Source organism: Heterocephalus glaber, unplaced genomic scaffold, assembly GCF_053883595.1.
Source record: "Heterocephalus glaber isolate CG9 unplaced genomic scaffold, H.glaber_assembly_v1.0 deba00000621, whole genome shotgun sequence".
Lineage (NCBI taxonomy): Eukaryota > Metazoa > Chordata > Mammalia > Rodentia > Bathyergidae > Heterocephalus > Heterocephalus glaber.
In genome coordinates, this window is record NW_028258153.1 from 7,868,857 (window position 1) to 7,890,873 (window position 22,017).

The 22,017-nt window shown below is 37.0% G+C and overlaps 1 pseudogene; it reads left to right on the forward strand.

Moving 5' to 3' along the window:
- The first annotated feature begins 11,203 nt into the window (after positions 1-11,203).
- LOC101715331 (eukaryotic translation initiation factor 4E pseudogene) lies at positions 11,204-11,820 on the forward strand (annotated as a pseudogene).
- The last annotated feature ends 10,197 nt before the right edge of the window (positions 11,821-22,017 follow it).

Genomic DNA, 22,017 nt, shown 5'->3' on the forward strand with positions numbered 1-22,017 from the left:
CAGAAGCAAAAGACCAAGAACGCTCAACATATTGAAGGAGAAGAATAATGTTGGAAGACTGACATTGCCTGACTTCCAAATTATGAAGCTACAGTAAGGAACATACTATAGAATTGGCAAAAATAAATAAATAAATAAAACAAAGTTGAGAGCCTTGAAATATACTCATGTAAGAAGAGTCAACTGATCTTTCAAAAGGACAAAGGCAACATGATGGAGAAGAATTTTTTTTAACAAATGATGCTGGAACAATTGGATATCTATAAGCAACAAACAAACAAATTAAAATAACTGGGTACATCCTTCTTATATCCTTCCCCAAATCAGTTCAAAATGGATCTAAATAAAACACAAAACTATAAAATCCTAGCAGATAGAATGAGAGAAAATCAAAATGACTTTGCTGTGCCAGTGACTTTAGATTCAATACCAAAGACAGGGTCCATGAAAGAGATCATTATAAACTGGATTCGATTAAAATTTCAAAAAAATCTTTCCTGCAAAAGACACTGTTAAGAGAAAGAAAATATTAGCCATAGACTGGGAGAAAATGTTTGCAAAAGATATATAAGATAAAAAGTACTATTCAAAATATATAATGAACTCAAGCTCAACAATGAGAACACAAACAATTCAATTAAAAATAGGCAAAAATCTGAACAAATAACTCATCAAAAAAGATACACTGATGGAAAATAAACATATGAAAAGATGTCCAATATATTATGGCATTAAGGAACTGTAAAATAAAACAACAGTGAAATACTACTGCATACCTGTTAGAGTAACTAAAATCCAGAACACTGGCAATGTAAAATGGAGGCCAAGATGTAGAACAGTAAGAATATACATTCATTAACAGAGGAAATTCAGCATGGTAGACAGCCACTATGAAGACAATTTTACAGTTTCTTATGTAACTAAGTGTACTATTATCATATGATCTAGCAATTGTATTGCTTGGTACATGCTCAGTGAGTTCAAAGCTTAGGTCTGCAGAAAAAACTGCACACAATACATGTAACAGCTTTACTGATACTTGCCAAAACTTAGAAGCCACCAAGATTTTTTTCAGGACATGAATGAATAAATCTACTTTGACAATTCCAGACAATAGAATATTACTCAGTGCTAAAAGGAAATGAGCTCTCAAGCCACAAAAAAGACATGGAAGCAACTTAAGTACATACTGTTAAGTGAAAGAAGCTAATGTGAAACAAACAAACAAACCTGTGCACTATATAATTTTAACCATAGGGCATTCTGGAAAAGACACCATTACAGAAACATTAAAAAGATCTGTGGTTGCCAGATGTTGTACGGAGGAAAAGATGAATAGGTGAATCACAAAATAATTTTAAGACCATGAAACTGTTCTATAAGACATTGTAATGCTGTATCTGTGTCATTGTAGATTTGTCAAAACTCATAGAATATATAACATCAAGAGTGAGCCCTAACATGAAGTGTATACTTTGGATGATGATGATGTGACAATGTGAGTTCCCCACTTTTAAAAAAATGTGCATATCTGGTGCAGGAGGCCTATGGTGGAGAAGTTCTTGCATTTGTGAAGGCAGGAGGTAACTCTAAAGTACTTTTTGTTCAGTTTTGCTGTGAATCTAAAGCTGCTCTAAAAAATAAAGTCTACTTTAAAAAGTGCATAGATAAAACCAAAACTCTAAGGGTACCGTGATAGATAGAGAAAAGGGAATAAAGCAAAGGTCCTATTCCTGACCTTAACACATTTGCAATGTTATTGAAGATATCAGACAAAATGCTTACAAAAGAGAATAGTGTAAAAAATGTAACTAAGATAATTTCACTGAAATTATTTTCTACATTAGCTCCCCTAAGACAGAAGTCCGAAGACCTAGCATTTAGCAAGTTCTCAGTCTCCAAAGCTGAATAAACTTGCTACTATCAAGTATCTTATTCATTGGAACGGAAATTGCCTCTTCCAATGTAGAAGTCCAGCAAACTGTTTCAGAATACCAGTTATGCCCCTGACAGCTCAGTTACTATAAGCCTGTATTTCACCACCCTGTACTAAGTAAAATACTTCACACAGTGCCCAGCATATAGCAAGACCTGTGAACAGTGATTTTGTTTATCATAAGAAGATGTGGAAATTTTCTTGTGTATTCATTATTAGGATATGAAAGGCATCGCTATAGTACAGATAACACCAAACTACATCATTTTTCAGATTATAAGTAATATATCACAGTACTACACAAAGTGTAGTTCATGGACAAGCAGTATCAACATTCCTGGATAGAAATGTAAACCTTCAGGTTCTACCCTGGACCTACTGAATCAAAATCCTTATGGGTGGGGACTAGGGCTCTGTTTTGTTTTTTTTTTATTACTTAAATTCTTTTATTGGTACATTGTAGGTATACAACACATTTATATTTCTCATTGGGAACTTGTACCTTTACATGATGCATCTTGGTTTTTATTTTTTCCTCATTCCTATCCCTCCCTTCACCGCGCCCTCCCCCCCTGGAACCCTTTCCTATTTACAAAGACTTTATTTCCATTTTTTCCATTTCTCATCATTTTTCCTTTCCCTTCTTTCCTTTCCCCTGCCCCTTCCACTACCCCTACCCCTTTGGACCTTTTCTTCCTATTTTGCATTACAGATTATTCATTCAAATCATTGGTACATTTTAGGTATACAATATAATGACATTCATCATTGGAAATTTGCACCTTTACATAGTCTCTCTTGGTTCTTATTTTTCACCCTTGCCCAGTCCTCCCTACAACCCCTCTATCCCTCCCATTTACAAAGATTTTGTTTCCATTTTTCCATTTTCTCATATTAATTCCATTCCCTTCTTTCTTTTCCCCTACCCCTCCCACTTCCCTTTCCCCTTTACCCCTTTTCTTCCTATTTCACATTACCTATTATATATTTTAGTCCTTATTTACATTTTCAGTTTATCACACCAGAGAAACTATTCGGTACTTATACATGTGTGTCCTATTTATTTCACTTAAGAGTATCGCCTCAATGTGCATTCATTTAGCTATAGATGTCTCTAATTTCTCATTTTTTATGGCTAAGTAGTACTCCATTTTATTGAAAAACCACATTTTCTTTATCCAGTCTCCAGTTGATGGGCATTTGGGCTGTTTCCAAGTTTTAGCTATTACAAACTGTGCTGCTATGAACATGGGCGCACATATATCACTTTGGTATGATTCTTTTAATTCTTTGGGGAAGATCCCCAACAGAGGAATAGTGAGGTCAAATGGGACTTCCAGTCGTAGTTCTTTGAGGTATCTCCATACAGATTTCCACAGTGGTTGCACCAGTCTACACTCCCACCAGCAGTGGAGCATGGTTTCTCTTTCCTCAAAGCCCTGCCAGCATTTGTTATTGGTTGATTTCATGATAGCAGCCATTCTTTCTAGAGTGAGGTGGAATCTCAGGGTTATTTTCATTTGCATCTCTCCAGTGACCAGTGATATTGAATATTTTTTGATATGCTTATTTGCTGTTTCTACTTCTTTGTCTGAGAAATGCCTGTTCATTTCAGATGTCCATTTTCGGATTGGATTTTAAATTTGGGAGGTCTGATCTTTTTAAGTTCTTTATAGATTCAAGGTAGTAGACCTTTGTCTGAGGAAAAGCAGATGAAGATTTTTTCCCACATTGTGGGTTGTTTCTTCATACTGCTGGTGGTTTCTCTTGCTGTGCAGAAGCTTATTAATAAGAAGAGATCCCACTTGTTGATAGCTTGTGCTAGTTCATGGGCAACTGAGGTTTTGTTCATAAAATCTTTTCCTACACCAATGTCTTCAAGAGTTCTACCTAACCTCTGTTCCAACTGGTTCAGCTTTTCTATTTTAATATTTAGATCTTTAATCCATTTCGATTTTAGTTTAGTGCATGGTGAGAGATACAGGTCTAGTTTTAATCTTTGGCAAGTTGAAACTCAATTTTTCCAGCACCATTTATTAAGGAGGCTATCTTTCTTCCAGTGAGGGTGTTTGGCTCCTTTATCAAAGATGAGATGGCTGAGTGTGTCTGGTGTTGTTTCTGCGTCTTCTAATCTGTTCCACTGGTCCTCAGGTCTGTTTCTTTGCCAGTACCATGCTGTTTTTATTACAGTAGCTTTGTAGTATAGTTGCAGGTTGGGCATTGTGATACCCCCTGCCATGTCTCTGTTACCTAGAATTGCTTTTGCTATTCTGGGTCTCTTCTTGTTCCAAATGAATTTCTGGATTGTTTTCTCAAGGTCCATGAAGTATGCTGCTGGGATCTCAATTGGAATTGTATTGAATCTATATAGCAGTTTTGGAAGTATGGCCATTTTCACTATATTGATCCTTCCTACCCAGGAGCAGGGGACGTCTGTCCATTTTCTGATATCATCTTCAATCTCTCTTTTCAGAATGCTATAGTTTTCAGAGAAGAGGTCTTTGATTTCTTTCATTAGGCTGATTCCTAGGTATTTCAGTTTTTTGGATGCTATTGTGAAAGGAATTATTTGCCCTATTTCTCCAATTGTGAAAGGAATTATTTGCCCTATTTGTCCCTCAGTGAGTCTGTTATTCGTAGAGAGGAAAGCTATTGATTTTTCTGTGTTGACTGTGTAACCAGCTACTTTACTGTATTTGGTTATTTAGTCTAGAAGACTTTTGGTGGAGTCCTTGGGGTCTTCTATATACAGTATCATGTCATCTGCAAGTAATGACAATTTGACTTCTTCCTTTCCTATCTTTATTCTTCTTATTTCTTTCTCTTGTCTAATTGCTGTGGCTAATGTTTCCAAAACTATATTGAACAAGAGTGGTGATAGTGGACATCTTTGTCTTGTTCCTGATTTTAGTGTGAAGGATTTCAGGTTTTGACCATTTAGTATGATACTGGCTGTTGGTTTTTCATAGATAGCTTTAATCAGTTTGAGGTAGAGACCATCTATTCCAATTTTTTGTAGGGTTTTTATCATAAATGCATGTTGGATTTTGTCAAATGCTTTTTCTGCATCTATGGAGATAATCATATGGTTTTTATCCTTGGCCCTATTGATATAGTGTATTACATTGTTTGATTTGTGTATGTTGAACCATCCCTGCATCCCTGGAATGAATCCCCCTTGGTCAGGGTGAATGATCTTCTTGATGATCTTCTGCATTCTATTTGCCAGTATCTTATTAAGGATTTTTGCATCTATGTTCATTAGTTAGATTGGCCTATAATTCTTCTTTTCAGTTGGGTCTTTCTCTGCTTTGGGGATCAAGGTGTTGCTAGCTTCCAGGAATGAATTTGGGAGTATTGCTTCCCTTTCAATTTCACTGAAGAGTTTAAACAGTAGTGGCAGTAGTTCCTCTCTAAATGTCTTATAGAATTTAGCAGTGAAGCCATCAGGGCCCAGGCTTTTCTTAATTGATAAGTTTTTTATTACATTTTTTATTTCATTGATTGATATTGCATTGTTTAGAATTTTTAGGTCTTCTTCCTTCAACTTTGGTAATTCATATGTATCTAGGAATCTGTCCATTTCTTCTGTGCTTTCCATCTTATTGGTGTATAGGTTTTGAAAGTATTGATGATCCTCTGGATTTCTGCTGGGCCTGTTGTAATTCTACCCTTTTCATTGCTAATTGCATGGATTTGGGCCTTTTCTTTCCTTTTTCTGATAAGGTTGGCTAAGGGTGTGTCAATTTTGTTGATTCTTTCAAAGAACCAACTCTTGGCTTCATGGATTTTCTATATTGTTCTCTTAGTCTCCATTGCATTGATTTCTCCTCTGATCTTTTTAATTTCCTCCCTTATATGAGCTTTGGGTTTGTCTTGCTCTTCTTTCTCTAGAAGCTTGAGTTTCAGTATCAGGTTGTTTAATTGGGCTCGTTCTGTTTTCCTAATATGTGTATTCACTGCTATAAATTTCCCTCATAAGACTACTTTCATTGTGTCCCATAGATTCCGATATTGTTGTATTGTCATTGTCATTTAATTGAAGGAACTGTCTCATTTCTTCTTTAATTTCCTATGTGACCTAGAGATGTTTTAATGAGGTCTCCAGGTAATGCTAGTTCCTGCTAGGTCTGGGAAACATGGTCAAAGGTGGAGTCCAATCTCATGGACATGCAAACATCTCCTTCACATATGCACATTCAACTCTAAGTGATATTCAATGAAAATTAAGATAAATTATATAGTCTCTTTATTCTCTTCAGACTCCAGCCCCAATTTCCTTGGAGAAAGGGAAATGGATTGACTGTCAAAAAACAAAGAAAAACAAACACAAAACTACTTGAGTTTCAGTTTGAGGTTAAATCATTGAGTTTAGCTAATTTAAGAGTGATTTTAAGCATTCATTAACAACCAAGTGGGTATTGAAAATAGGATATATCCAAACAGTGTAATATGATCCAGTCCTAAAAAACATTGAAGTTCAGATACCCAGTACAACATGGAGCAAGCTTGAAGATATTATACCACCCACAAAGACCGTGTATTGTATGACTGCTTCTCTATGAAATGTTCGGACTAGGTAAACCTATAGAGACAGAAGTAAATTAGTGGTTGCCTAGGGCTAATGGCTACAGGGTACATAACTTGTGGTGATTATTCCATAACTGTGGTAATATACTAAAAAACATTGAATTTTACATTTTAAAGGCCTAAATTTTATAGTATATGAATTGCATCTTACTAAGGATAAAAGAAAAAGAGCATTTTAAGGAAATTTCAAGGCTAAATTCAGTTTTTTACTTATCTTTAAAATGTAGCCCTCTGTAAGACATAACTCTCCTATACAGGCTTATTGTAAAAGATCTAAATACAGGTATGATCTTGTATTCTGTTCAGCACTACAATAGTAATTATAGCATTTTAAAAATGTTGGATCACAAATTCCAAGGGTTGAAAGGGGTTTCAAATAAGACCTAAACTAGCTGTTTTCAAGTATTTTCCTCCTGAAAGGTAACTCTTGTCCAAAAATTCTTGCTGAAACTCAAAGGAAGAGCAAATGTCTTAGTTACTTTCTTGTTGCTGAGACACAATACTTGACACCCACAACTGTAAGGAGGAAAGGTTTACTTTGGTTAAGTTTGTAGAAGTTTCAGTCTGTACTCAGCTGAGTCTAAGACAGGGTGGCATGGTAGAGGAAAAAGAGCTCATGGCCTGGTGTCATGAGGCAAGAGAGATCAAGGAAGAAGGGAGAGATACATATCTTTTAGGCCACGCCCCCCAATGACCCCCCCCCCTTCTTTGTCCAAGCTTCACCTCCCAATGTCACATTTAGCTATAAACTCATTAGGGGACTAATCCACTGATACGTATCATCCCTCCATGATCCAGTCACCTCTCCAATGCCTTCCTTATGTGTGCGTGAGGTTTTTAGGGACATATCTAGCTACAAATTATAACAACAAATAAAAATGAAGCTTCTCTGGTTCTCTACCAGCCTTTGGGAAAAAATCTGAGGAGCAAAATTTGAAAGTAATCAAACTTAGCTACAACATTCTCTGCAGATGAAGACAGCCAGCAGGGAGGAGCCATGTCCCAAGGACACACAGGGAGAAAAAGGTCCTGGTTCTGGGTCCCAGTTACGTGCTAATTCCACCTATATGGTTGCTGTGTGCGTCTCCCAGGGACAGCTCACAGCAAAGTTCCATGTGTATATGGTGTACCCGTGGCCTCAACTCCTTCAAGGAAATGGGCTCAGTTAATTCCATCAAACCACTGTTTGAGTCACTAAAGGAGTATGAGAGAGAGAGAGAAAGACAGAGAGGAAGAGAGAGTAGTAAGAAGTCTTTCAAACCCTATGTTTTGATGTTGACATTGAAAAGATATAACAACTCATTCACCACCCAGACAATTGCTTCCATGCAGTTTACGATGTACCACAAAAGTACTCAAAGCTGCTTGTGGTGATGCAGAAAATGATCTCATCTCACAAGGTTATTATGAATATCAAATGAAAATATGGGAATAAGAGAGCATATAAATGTGGAGAAATTCTGTATTTTTTTCAGAAGGAAAACTATGGCAGTAAGATATGGAATGTTGGGTCAGGGTAGAAGAAAGATTTAGATCATGGCTTCTTGATTCCTAATCTCACCAGACTGAATGCTGAAACTACTGATAACCTATCAGCCTGTTTGCTCACAGATGCTGCTTGCTTGCTAAAGTTAAAGCTGGATGCTGGGAACCATATGCTTCCCACCACCCACCAGGAGTTATCATAAATTTCAACTGCCCAGAAAAGCTCCATTCTGACTCCATCTATTTGAACACCATGTTGACACTCCAGACAACATTAAACTTATCATAATCTCATTATATTAATAAAAACACACACACTGGTGCTATGACCTATTCAATCAAGCCCAAATTAAGGAACAAAAGCAGTGGTATCCTGAATCTTGGAGACCTCCTCCTTTTTCCCTAGAAATCTCTGATAATAGTATGCATGTCACATCCCATCAGAACCCAGTCATAGTTCTAAACTCCAGATCTGCCAGGGAAAAGGTGCCTTTAGAGTCTGAGCTTTCCTTCTCCTTTCATTGACTAATGAATAAAATTTCCTACCTACTCCTTGAACTGTTTGGTTATTAGGCAACACTATTGAGTAGGAAAAACTATAGGTTCAGTAATCCTAGTGTGGATGTTTGTCCTTTCACACCACCTGTATCAGTGAAGATTGAGTTGTAACCAGAATCCCCAAGCCACGTGATCTCTCCAACTTATGGTGGAAGACAACAATAGGATACTGCAGAGAAGAGGCCCTTTATGCCTCCCTTCCACCCACCACAGCCACAACAAATCACCAAGAACATGCTCCTGTTTTTTTTCCTTCATTTCTCTGCTTTTTAAAAATTAGTAGACATGTTTGTAGTACATAATGTTTGAATTCCTTGTACAGAATGGGTACATGTACAAAACATATCTTAATTCCCTTTTTCCATTCCCTGTCCCTTCCCTTCCTCTCCCTTTCATCAATCTCTTGATTCTCTTCTTCTTTATTTTGTACATATTTGCAATACATTTATACTCCTTGTGTGGCACTGGTACATGTACACAACACATTTTTAAAAAGGAAATAAGATGTACTCCTCTTTCCAAAAAGGCAAAAACCTCTGGCTGAAGTCCTTTTCTCAAGTTGCAGAAACTCTGTAACAATCTCCTATAAACTAGGGCTCAGTAATCCCTTATGTGATTTTCAACTTCCTTGTCACGTTTCACATGTAGTTGAAGTGGGTCAATGTACCATCATCAATGGGTGAATAAAAGTTATCAAAAAAGAACAAATAATAATATGTCGATTTAAGAAATTAGATTGGGAAGCTTCTCCATTCACGATTGTAAGTTAGGTGTAAATATGCAAACGGGTGATCTCAGGATCTTTGTCTTCAAGATGCTACTTGTGAAGATGTATCTTTCCAGAATAGCACTGTGCAATGGCACCTTCTCTGATATGAAACTATTCTATACCTGTGCTATAGTTTCTAGTCTCATGTTCCTTATGGAACACTTGAAATAGAGTAGGTGTCTCTGCAATGCTATATATTAAATGTTTATTTAATTTTAATTAATTTAACTAGCCAAATATGACTATTGGGTACTATATTGGGCAATGCAATACCAAATAAGGAAACAATATATCTAGGTTTAAAACTATAGATGTGTAGTATTTACTCTTTCCATATGGCTAAGAAGGAAAAAATAATAATTAGGTAATTAAAAATGTTTGATTCCATTTTTTATATTATTTTACAATGCACATATGGATAGAAGGCATCTGAAAAGATGTATTTAAAATATTATTGTATGTATCTCTGGAATAGAGTTACAGTATATCTTGGTCTGTTTTTGTTTTACTTTTCTATATTTTCTACTTTTTCTAAAATAGATAATTTTCTATAAAGTTTTAAAAGAATCATTTCTCCATTTGGCCACAGACTTAACCACTATCCTCAAATGCAATGTTTGCAAAAAGTAAATATTTATTATGTTTAATTGCAACATTGTTTTGTGATTAAATTTTTTCACTATGGCTAAATATATACACAAACTTGCACAGCAATAGGAAGCTAGAGAGACACAAAGAGATTGGGGTGTATCACACAGATATGAGAAAGGGTGGAGGCAGAAAGCTCACACCCTTTCAGGCCCTTGGGGTTCCTGGAGAACCACTTGAGCCCAGAAGGTTTTGGTATCCAAACACAGCCCAGGATTTTAAGAACACTGAGAAGTGAGTCATGGTCCTAGGGGAGTGGGTGCTGATCCTGGGATGCAGCCAGTGGGAAAGGCAGACTTAGCCTATCCTCTAATAACAAACACAGACACATATGCAGGCCAAAACAAATGCATTGCATCACCTTGGGCTATCATCTTCTATCAAAGCCTTTATCCCTTGGGAATATAAATTGGGTGGAGTTGGAGAGAGGGGGAGGAAAGAGGAAGCAGGCTGTAAACATGATCTGCTGTAGACAAATTCAGTCCTCTGGGATCATAAAGTTAATGAATAATAATGCTGCAAGGTACCTAGATGGGTCATTGCATTCATTCTCCTGCCTCTACTGCTGGAACCCACATCATCTCTAGTGATTGCAGAGTTATTCTGTTTCAAGTACTACAAAGGCAGTGATGGGGACAGGAAATGTTTATTTCTGTTTACTCTAAGTAGCCCAGGGAGAGTATATGATACCTGCTATTCCTTTGTTATAGGGTCTGCACAAATCCTTCCTTGCTTCCTCATGCACACCAAATGTTTATTCATTTAACATGTATTAATTACTTTCCTGTCTCTGGGAAAAAATATCTGACACTGTCAACTTAAAGGAAGAGAGGTTTATTTTGGCTCATGGTTCCTGGGGGTTCAGTACAGGGTCAGTTGGCTCCAAGGCGGAAATGGCATGGTAGAAAGATCTAGCAGGGAAAAGCTACTCAACCCACGTCACTCACAAGGAAAAGAGAGCAGGAAGAGCCAGGGAGGGAGATACAGCCTCTAAAGTAATGCCCCAGTAAAGCAACTCCTCCAACAAGGCCCCACCTCCTATCAGAACATTCAACTATGATCTCATCATTAGATTAATCCACTGAAGAAAACGGTGCTCCATCTCATTTTTTTCCTCTCACCCCTCCCTCCCCTTCAGGAGAGGTTGCGCGATCAGATCAATCTAAAATGGCGACTGTGGAACCGGAAACCACCCCTACTTCTAATCCCCCCACCGGCAGAGAGGAGAAAACAGAATCTAACCAGGAGGTTGCTAACCCAGAACACTATATTACACATCCTCTTCAGAACAGATGGACACTCTGGTTTTTTAAAAATGATAAGTAAAACTTGGCAAGCAAACCTTGGACTGATCTCTAAGTTTGATACTGTTGAAGACTTTTGGGCTCTGTACAACCATATCCAGTTGTCTGGTAATTTAATGCCTGGCTGTGACTACTCACTTTTTAAAGATGGTATTGAGCCCATGTGGGAAGATGAGAAAAATAAATGCGGAGGACGATGGCTAATCACATTGAACAAACAGCAGAGCCAAAGTGACTTCAATCACTTTTGGCTAGAGACACTGCTGTGCCTTATTGGAGAATCATTTGATGACTACAGTGATGATGTGTGTGGAGCTATTGTTAATGTTAGAGCTAAAGGTGATAAGATAGCAATATGGACTACTGAATGTGAGAACGGAGAGGCTGTTCAACATATAGGGAGAGTATACAAGGAAAGGTTAGGACTCCCTCCAAAGATAGTGATTGGTTTTCAGTCCCATGCTGACACAGCTACTAAGAGCGGCTCCACCACTAAAAATAGGTTTGTTGTTTAAGAAGAAACCTTCTGAGTATTCTCATAGGAGACTGTGTCAAGCAATCGAGATTTGGGAGCTGAACCAAAGCCTCTTCAAAAGCAGAGTGGACTGCATTTAAATTTGATTCCATCTAAATGTTGCTAAGATGTAAGAGAAGTCTCATTCACCTTTGTCTTGTACTTATGTGGTTTTTGTTTTGTTTTTTAATTTTTGCTAGAGTATCCACCATCCTAATCAAAGAATTCTACTACACAGCATCCCTAGAATCCATAAATGTGTTCCTGTTCCACTCTGTAATAGCTTAGTAGAATTACCATTACAAACACATTTTACTGATTTACAATATTCAAAAAAGAGCTTGTATTTCTATACCTTAACAGGAAAAAAAAAACGTTACGTTCCATTGTATGCAGGAGCATATTTTGCTGGTTTGAAAGAGTATGATGCATACAGTTTTCTAGCAATTTTCTTTGTTTCTTTTGACAGCATTATCTTTGCTGTACTCTTGCTGATGGCTGCTAGATTTTAATTTATTTGTTTCCCTGCTTAATAACATTAGTGATTCTGATTTCAGTTTTTCATTTGTTTTGCTTTTGTTTTTTCCTCATGTAACATGGTAAAGGATCCAGGAATATGACACAAGAGTGGAATAAACATTAATTTTGTGCATTATTTGGTAATTTTTTTTATAACTACAAAGCTTTGCTACAAATTTATGCATTTCATTCAAATCAGTGATCTATGTTGGTGTGATTTCCTAAACACGATTGTGGATTATAAAAAAAATAACATCATAATTACATTCCTAACTAGAATTAGTATGTCTGTTTTTGTATCTTTATGCTGTATTTTAATACTTTGTATTACTTAGGTTATTTTGCTTTGGTTAAAAATGGCTCAAGTAGAAAACCGGTCCCATTCATATTAAGACAGTGTACAAAACCGTAAATAAAATATGTACAGTGAATTGTCTTTTATTTTATTTTATTTTCATAAATTCTTTTATTGATACATTTTAGGTATACAATACATTTTCATTTTTATCTTCGGGTACTTGTACCTGTACATGATGTATCTTGGTTCTTATTATTTTTTCCCCATTACCTGTGCACCCTTCACCCCTCACCCCTTCCCTATTTACATATTTCGTTTCCATTGTTTTTTCTTTTCTCATAATTTTTCCTTTCCATTCTTCCCTTTCCCCATCTCCTCCCACCACCCCTACCCCATTGGACCTTTTCCTACTTCAAAGTATCAATTATTAGTTATTAATCCTTTTAGTCCTTATTTACACTTTCAGCTTCTCACACTAGAGAAACTATTCAGTATTTACACGTGTGTCTTCTTTATTTCACTTAAGAGTATGGCCTCAATATGCATCCATTTAGCTATAAATAATTCTAGTTTCTTGTTCTTTATGGCTGAGTAGTACTCCATTTTATAAAAAAAAACATCTTCTTTATCTAGTTTCCAGTTGAATTGTCTTTTAGACACCTAGATTTGTCCTTTTATTTCTCCATCTCTGTAGAAGGAATTTGTACTTTTTATTGCAAGGCAGTCTCTATCATGTCTTCTCTTGCAGTGTCTTTCACCTGAACAGCATACATTTGGAGCACTAGTTTCTTATGTTTACTACAATTTTTAATAAATTTAATAGGTAGTATACATACAGAATTAAACTGATGTGGCTATCTTTGTTTTTAATAAAGTAAGGCACAGTTCTTCAGTATTAGGTAAATAAATATACTTCCAATGTGTTAAAAATTTATGAATTGGGATTTTGGTGCATCACCGTGTGATTGACATAACAGGGGTTGCAAAATTTGGTTACTGAGTTGAGATGTTCTTATGTAAGTGTCAGAAGGATAGCACAGGGAAAAACAGGTGGTGGGCATATGCATTAAGACTTATTAGTGTTATTTAAACAAGAGAATAAACAACTGTTAAGGCATTTATATTGGTGAATTGTATGGTCAGTTATAGTATGATTTTCTGTAAACTCGAAAACTTGATATATTCTTTGTAGAATATCATTTGAAAACAAACCTGAAAATATTTTGTCTCTAACACATAATTGTATAGATCAGATCCTGTGGAATAAGCTCTGGCTATCATAGAATAAAGGGTAAATTGAACCATAGGTAGCAGAATGGAAATCATTAGTTGAGAGGAAAATTTAAGGAGTGGTTATTATCTGATCAGATTCAAACTAATAATGTTGAGAAAGATCCTTATAAAATAAACATAAAATTAATAGCTTGGTTTCATTGTAGAAATATAAAATAGTTTTAAAAGGATGCCACAGATTACTGTCTGAGTACTGTCAAGCCACGAATAGCTCTTGTTCAGTATTCTAGAAATATGGTCTCTTGTGTTTATAATCGCAGTGTTCTGTAACTAATGTTCTAGGTTTGGGCCATCATGTCAGCTGATTGTCTGTTGATATGTACAGTTGTGAACATTTCAGCAGCTTGCTAAAAGTGATGGTGGTCTGTTGGCAGTGAATGAGACTAGAGTCTATTACAACTAATGTTTTCATTTCCTTAATCCTAAAATGCAGTTAAGTCACAATTTTATTTTAAATCTCTTTCCCAGGGTGGAAAGAGATGGTAAATTATCCTGAATCACTTTTGGCCGTCGCCCCTTTAGGAGCACAGCAACTTGCACTTTGCATAACTTTACTACATTATTCTCTCCTCCTTGTCCAGCAGGGTGTGATATATTTTCATAATAGAAAATTGAAATAATTTTAATTGATGAATAATAATTCATTGTAGGATGTGATGTTTCATTTAACAAATATAAATTATACACTTCTAAAAAAAAAGAAAAGAAAATGGTGCTCCATTTTGCTATCACCTTTGAAAGCCTTGCTCTGCACACATTAGACTTATGGGAGACATTTTAGAGGAAACTACAATAATACATATTAATAAGGTGCCACTCTAGGGATTGCTTTCTTTTTTTTAAATGGATAAACCAAGATAAGGGAGAAAAGGGACAGATTCAAACTACCAGTTGTAGAAATTATATTGTAGGTTGCCATTCAATAAGCACATCTTAATGAAAAACAGAACCCAGCTTTCTTTATTCCTCAATTCTTTACAAAAATATGATCAAAGTCATCTGTGACAGAGAAGGAAGTGTAAGGTGGCTCTCCCACTGCACCAATATTTGCCTCCTCATAGATGACCTCTAAATGGAGAACCTACCAAGATGTCTCCCCACTAGGAGTTGGGGACTTTCTCATGGGCTTATGGTTCCCTCTTATATTTTTCTCTTCCTGTGGTCAAACCAAGAGGTCTTCATTAAAAAATCCACAAACACAAAATTTTCTACTTCACATCTCTTATTTGAGATCTAGTGGATTTTTCCCATACTAAACTGACTGAAATTCCAAGTCTGGAATTTCACCAATACAGATATGAAAATAGAGACAAGGGTGAACTAGAATCAAGATGAACTGACTGGTCTCTCATAACAAAATATGGGGCAGATGCTGTCTCTCTCAGGACCCCACCTGGTATGTTGATAAACTCCCATTGTGGTCAGGGAGTGTCCTGTCCTCTCAGTACTGTAATACCTCCATGAATTGTCCTTGGAAGGCAAAAAAAAAAAAAAAAGATCAGGTTTGCAGTTCCAGTTGGAAAGGGTAGAATAGACTTTGGCTGGAGAAAAAGAAGAGACAGAACCTAGCACAATGTAAGAAATGTTGAAGAGGGAGCAAGGAGGCAACATTAGCTGCCTCAGCCATGTTTAAATTGCTGGAATTGGAGTTCCATGTTGGATTATAATATCATAAAAGGAGAGCCTCAGATACTAGTCTAAGGAACCTCCAGCCACCACAACTGGTGAATAGAAATCATTGAAAGCTCTTGATGAAAGTCCTAATATGAGAAAAATTTAATTGGAGAAATATTAATGTCTCAAAGGTATGCAGGCTTCATTTGCAGAGAAGAGAGATGGCCAGCAGAAATCAGTAGAAAAATATTGCAAGAATCATAGTCTGAGGCGGTGAGAGCATGAAGAGAAGGCTAGCAATGGGGATAGCAATAAAAAGAATGATGTGGGTTACATGTAATTTAGCACTTACTATGTGCTAATCCTTGTACTAAGGGTTTTATTTGCATTATGACATTTCGTCATTGCAACCACTAGGTGAAGAGGTGTATTATTCTTATTTTCAAGTGTGGAAACTGAGTAAAAGCATGAGTAGAAGATGCATTTTGGAGGTGAATCCAAGGGATTTGGTGAGCAAGCAGGCTTAAGGGAGAAAATAGAGAATATTTTGAGAAACCAGATAACTGGGGGGATGTTGGTATTGATGACAGAGAATTTTTGCCAAGGGAGTCAGTTTCTGTAGCAGGGAAATAATGAGTCTTTTTGTCCCAAATGAACTGCCCATTTCTTTCAGATTTTCAAATCCTTTTATTCTGAGTTCTCAGAACACTCTCAGTGGCATCTCTCTCCAACCTTTCAATAGTGTGAGAAACAGACCAACCTCACATGGAAAACTCGGGTTCCACAACTTTGAACCCACAATAAACCTGATAGTGAATGAGAATCCCAAGATGAGTGTCTGTGCCCTTCCTTGTGTGGGCACAGGGTCCCTTCTGTTTGGCCACAGGACTCACTGAAGGTCTTGCTCTTCCCTGCCTCCTTGTCACACCCACACTGTCAACCATCCATCACTACTGGGGGGACAAAACTGTTTCACTTGTCCCTGTCATTCTTAGAGCTTTGATTTCTTAGAGTGTGGGAGGCGGGTATGTCATGGGAAGAGAAGAGCTGTAAAAATGTCTCTATGAAGGATGAGACTTTCAAGGGGGTCTGTGAGCTGGAATCTGCCAGAGGCCAGTGGGAGGTGGGGCACATGGTTCTGACGTCAAAGAGCCTCTAGGGTCTTGACACAGAATGAGATAATGTCTTTTTCCTGAGGGAGCAAAGCCTCAGCCCTTTTCTCCCCAGGGTCTTGTGTAACTTAGGGCACTAAGAGGTCAATTGTAGATGAAATATCTGTGCTAGCATCTAGAATCTTCTTTTTAGATTTGCCTTAGACTACATTGTGTGTGTCACATATGTACCTTTATAAATATGTGCTCTTTCTGGATAAAACCCAAACTTCTCCCTTCTCTCCTCAGTTCTTTTCTTCAACAACTATCTCCTTGTCCTTTCCTGTCTTTTCTTTCCATTCATCTTTCTCTCTTCTCTCCAGCAAGTTAGAGAAAACTAAAATTGCATGACTTCTCTGAGAGGAATGTGGGCAGATCACATTTTTCTTTTCCACTAAACCTATTGAAGGTTTGAAGATTGAAGCCAACCATCTCATAAGCAAGTTGAATAGTTGTTTGAGAAGACATAAGACTTTCCCTGATCATTTAAAGTATAAGATTTAGATTCACTGAGTGAAATCTAAAACTAGCCCAGTCTCGAATTAGGGATTTTTTAGTACACCTTACAGATGGTCAGAAAGACAAACCCTGATTTCCAGATAGGACCTCCAAAACTTTTCCTTAGATCAGTAGATTTTGAAAGAAAAAATTCAAATCTATAACTCTCAAGACTGCAGATTTTCAGTGCAGCCAGAGTCCCCATTACAGTTTATATCTAGGTGTTTGCCAAAGACTCATACGTTCATAAGTGGGGCTTTTGGAAGGTGATAGGATCATGAGAGCATGATACTTATTAGGGGATTAATCCACTAGTGAGTTATAGCTAAACATGATGCTGGGAGGTGAAGCCTGCTTGGAGGTAGGTCACTGGTAGCATACTCAGAAAGGGTCTATCTCCCCTCACCTCCATTTGATCCTCTTTGCTTCCTGACTTCCAGGCCATGAGCAACCCTCTTCTATGTCCCTTTACCATACTACCCTGCCTTGGAGCCAGCTGAGATATGGGCTGAAACCTCTGCAAACTCTGAGCCAAAATAAAGCTCTCTCCTCCTTTAAGTTGTAGGTTTCAGGTATTTTGTCTCAGCTATGAGAAAGTAACTAAGATGGACTCCTTTTCCTCCCATACCAGAGCTACCCTCAGCTTCAAGGTTGCCACACAGTTCCTTGACAGGTAACATCATTTTGCTCACCGTGTCTGTGTACAAAACATAGTCCTTTGCTATTAGCATATGTGTAGAGCTGGGGTGCCTGATAATTTTGGCCTTAGCTTAAATTCTATGTATAGACTATATGAAGAAACCAATAGACCAGTCAATTAATCAATGAACAAATCAACACTCCCTGACTAGAATGAAGTCTCCAGAAAATCAAGGACTTCACATACTATGTTCTCTTCCAATTCTTAGAACACAGGAGTGTTTGAGCACATCCATAAGGGTTTTAGTCATTTAACTATTTCCCTCAGTGAAACTTCTGTCTTGTCAGTGTTGAAAGACTGGGCACTCACCCTGAAAGGTGATGTGTAGAATAAAGCCAAGTTTTCTTATCTGCCCTTATATCACCTCTCTTTCTATTTTTTCCTCTTGTCTAATAATAGCCTCCCTTCTCCTTTCTTGTCATCTATTTTAAGGATTAGGGAGAGGATGTGATATTTGTTTTTCTGAGTCTGGGTTATTTTACTCAATGTGATGATAAAGGGCATGAACATGATCAAAATACGTTACACATTTTGAACCTCTCACCCAAAAGTGTAAAATTAGGAATAAGGGTGAAGCAAAAGGGAAATATTGGAGGATGATTAAATTATGCTATGTGCATATACAAATCTGCCAAAATGAAATCCATTAATCTGTATAACCAATATGAAGGAATAAAAAAAAAGTTTTTTAACGATCAAGTTTTCTTATTTTGCCTGGCTAAGCAAGCAGGTTGTGGTGGGCTAATTATTCTAGCCAAGGTCCACAGAACCTCTAGCACACCCTCTGTTGGCCAGAGGAGCTTCCTCATGAGCCCTGCTTTCTTGATGATCTGATGGCTCAGAGCTCAGCAGTGACTTCCAGGCACCAAGAGCTCCATATTAGTTTCCTGTGGCTTCTGTGCCATACTGTCAGACTGGATAGCTTAAAATAATAAAAAATATATTTCTTGCAGTTTCAAGGGCTTGAATACAGAAATCAAGCTGACAGGATAGCTGCATTCCCTCTGAGATTCCTTGCCTCTTCCTAGCTTCTGATGGAGGCTCTTGATTCTTGGAGCCTTTGACCTCATGCTGCATGGGCCCTATCTCTGCCTCTGTCATCACATGGCACTCTCCCGTGTGTCTCTGTTTTCTCTATCTTTTTCTTTTCAAATTCAAAATTGTATGTACTTAGAGTATGCAGTGTGATGTTTTGGTGTACATAGTCAAGCTAAATAGTTATTGCTTTACCTAGTTATTTTTGCAAGGGTGGGAACACTTATGGTGTAGTTTCTTAGCAAATATAAAGTATACTGTATAGTATTGTTAAGCATAATCTCTGTACTGATGTATCACACTGTATGCATCAAACCTCTAGAATTTATTCATTCTAGAAACTGAGACTTTGTACAATTTTACCAACCTCTTCCTACACCCCCTACTTTCTCACATCATAATTGTCATTCTCTCTGCTTCTATGAACTTAATGTTTTCAGATTTTGCATGTAGGTAAGATCATGCAATATTTATTTCTTTTCTGTATCTAGCTTATTTTATGTAGCATAATGTCTTCCAATCTTATCTATATTGTTTCGAGTGGTATGATTTTTTTTCCTTTTTAAAAGCTAAATAGTATTCTAAATATCACAATTATCTATCTATCTATCCATCTATCTATACTGTACATAATATCTCCAATTGCAAGCAACTCATTCTGTGAGTATTCTGCAAGACAAGCAAACATTTCTAACTTTTAAATTGATAAATGAGTGATGTCTTACAGTACCAGTAGTATTGTGATGCTGAACAGCACATGATTACAACTGAGCCAGTGGTTCTTCTCTCTCTCTCTCTGCCTCTCTCTCTCTCCCTCCCTCTCTCTCTTGGATTGTGGGTGATCATCTCCCAACAGCAAGAAGTTATGGAGGAGATCTCTGAAGAGCTGTAGAGGAGGAGGAGAAATAGGCAGAGAGAAACCTGTCACTTCAAAGGAGACTAGGGAGATGTGGTGATGTGTAAAATGGAGGAAGGAAAGAGTGCAAAATTTTGTAGAAAAGTACCACCTGAATAACACTGTAGCAGTGCAAGCAATGAATCTGTTAAAAAGACAATGCAGTGTCACATTTTGTGAAATCCTGAAAAGGAGGCAAGAGTAAGTGTTACCCTTATTAAAGTTGTTAAAGCTGTACAAAAAGAAAAAGATTCCATAGAGCCAATAGATAACAGTGATTCCGTTAGTGATAGTGAAAGTTGTCCTACACAATAACCCTCCTCTCTCTTGTCTCCCTTACACCAGCCACGAAGGTTTTCAAAGGTAGGTTTACGTTAATTTGTTTATTTTTCTTTATATTTTGTAGCTTCTTTATTATTTTGTATTATATTACAGTATTATAATCATTGTTCTATGAATATTTTTAGATTGTAGAATTAATTATTTGAGTTTCTCTTATTTCTTATGGGGAAATTTGCTTTGATAGACAAGTGCTTTGGATTACAAGCATGTTTCCAGAAGGGATTATGCTCACAAACCAAGGTTTTACAATATATCACAGTTTCTATATCCATTTGTCTACCAAAAGATGCCTAGATTGTTTCTGTATCTTGACTATTGTGAGTAATCCTTTAATAAATATGGGTGGATAAATAGCTCTTCATGATACTTATTTTATTTCCTTTGGATGTGTACCTAGGAGAGAAATTGTTGGACCATCTAATAGGTCTATTTCTAATTGTCTGAGAAACCACCATACTGCTTTCCATAGTGGCTATACCAGAATACTTTCCTACCAACAATGTATAGGGTTTCCTTTTTTCCACATCTTCACCAACACTTTCTTTTTTATTATTTTCTTTAATTAGTGTATGTTTATAGTACATGAAGTTTGCATTCATTGGGGAACAGGTACATGTATTTTATACAGCTTCTTTTTTCTTAAGTCCTCTTCCCACCTACCTCCCTCCTTCCACCTCTAAATCCCCTTCCTTTCCCCATTTTCATTCTTCTTATTATTATTCTTAGCTCATGTTTGACATATAATGTTTAAATTCATTGAGATTATTAGGGCCCTGTACATGGCATATGATATGAACATTTATCTTTCCAGTGACATCTTAATAAAGATGAAGTGATGATCTCATTGTTGTTTTGATTAGCATTTCCCTGTGATTAGTAAGCCTATTGGCTATCTGTAAAAACATCTGCTTAAGTCCTTTCTTATTTTTAATCAGATGATTTGTTTGTTGGATTTGCTATTGAATTATATGAGTTCTGAATACATTTTAAATATTAATCTCTTATATATGGTTTCTGTCTTTTTTAAAGGACACTATATTGAATTAGGGTCCATCTTAATGATGGCATCTTCACTTGATTTTATTTGTCAAGATCCTGTTTCCAAATTATGCCACATTTGTTAGTATTAAGACTTGAGCACAGGGTGAGGAAGGGATCCAATTCCACCCATTACTCATCACCCTATTTCCTTTTCGTTGTGTGCAGGTTCAGATGGAAGCCAGAACACATCAATGCATAGCTAAGCTTTTCTTGTAGCAGTTGTGATATTAAGACTGTGGGTTTGACCTGGAACCTGAGAGTGGATTGGGATTCAGCTGATTAAATGTCTAAACATATTAATTTCATTTCTGAACAAATAAGGAAACCAAGGTTATGAAAGTTTATCTAGCTGACCAAGGTCCCAAGAAAGTTGTGAGGGTGGAATGAAGTAAAATTGTGGAAACAAACATAAAACCTGGGAAGCTGAATGGACACGAGGGGAGATCTTCGTTATCCAGATGGCTCAGAGATACGATTTCCCCAGTGCCATATTGCTTTTCTCCTTCCACTTTCTTCCAGAATACAGAGCTCATGAGCAAGCCCCAAATATGCTTTTCCTGAATCCTATTCCTGAATCATCATTTCTGCCTGGCTTTCTGAGTTTCCCACTTTCATTTCTTACATGTTTCTACAAAAAATCTTAGATGAGCCTTTGTTCTCATCTCTGAGTGATCCATCTGAGTTTGAATGATGATATATTTCAGCCCTAAGAAAGACACAAGTCCAAAACCTAAAATTTTTGGACAGTCCACTGATCAGTGCCATGGAACAGATATAAATCCCCATTCCCCCTCATGCTATCACTTACTGTGCTTGGCACTCTGTAA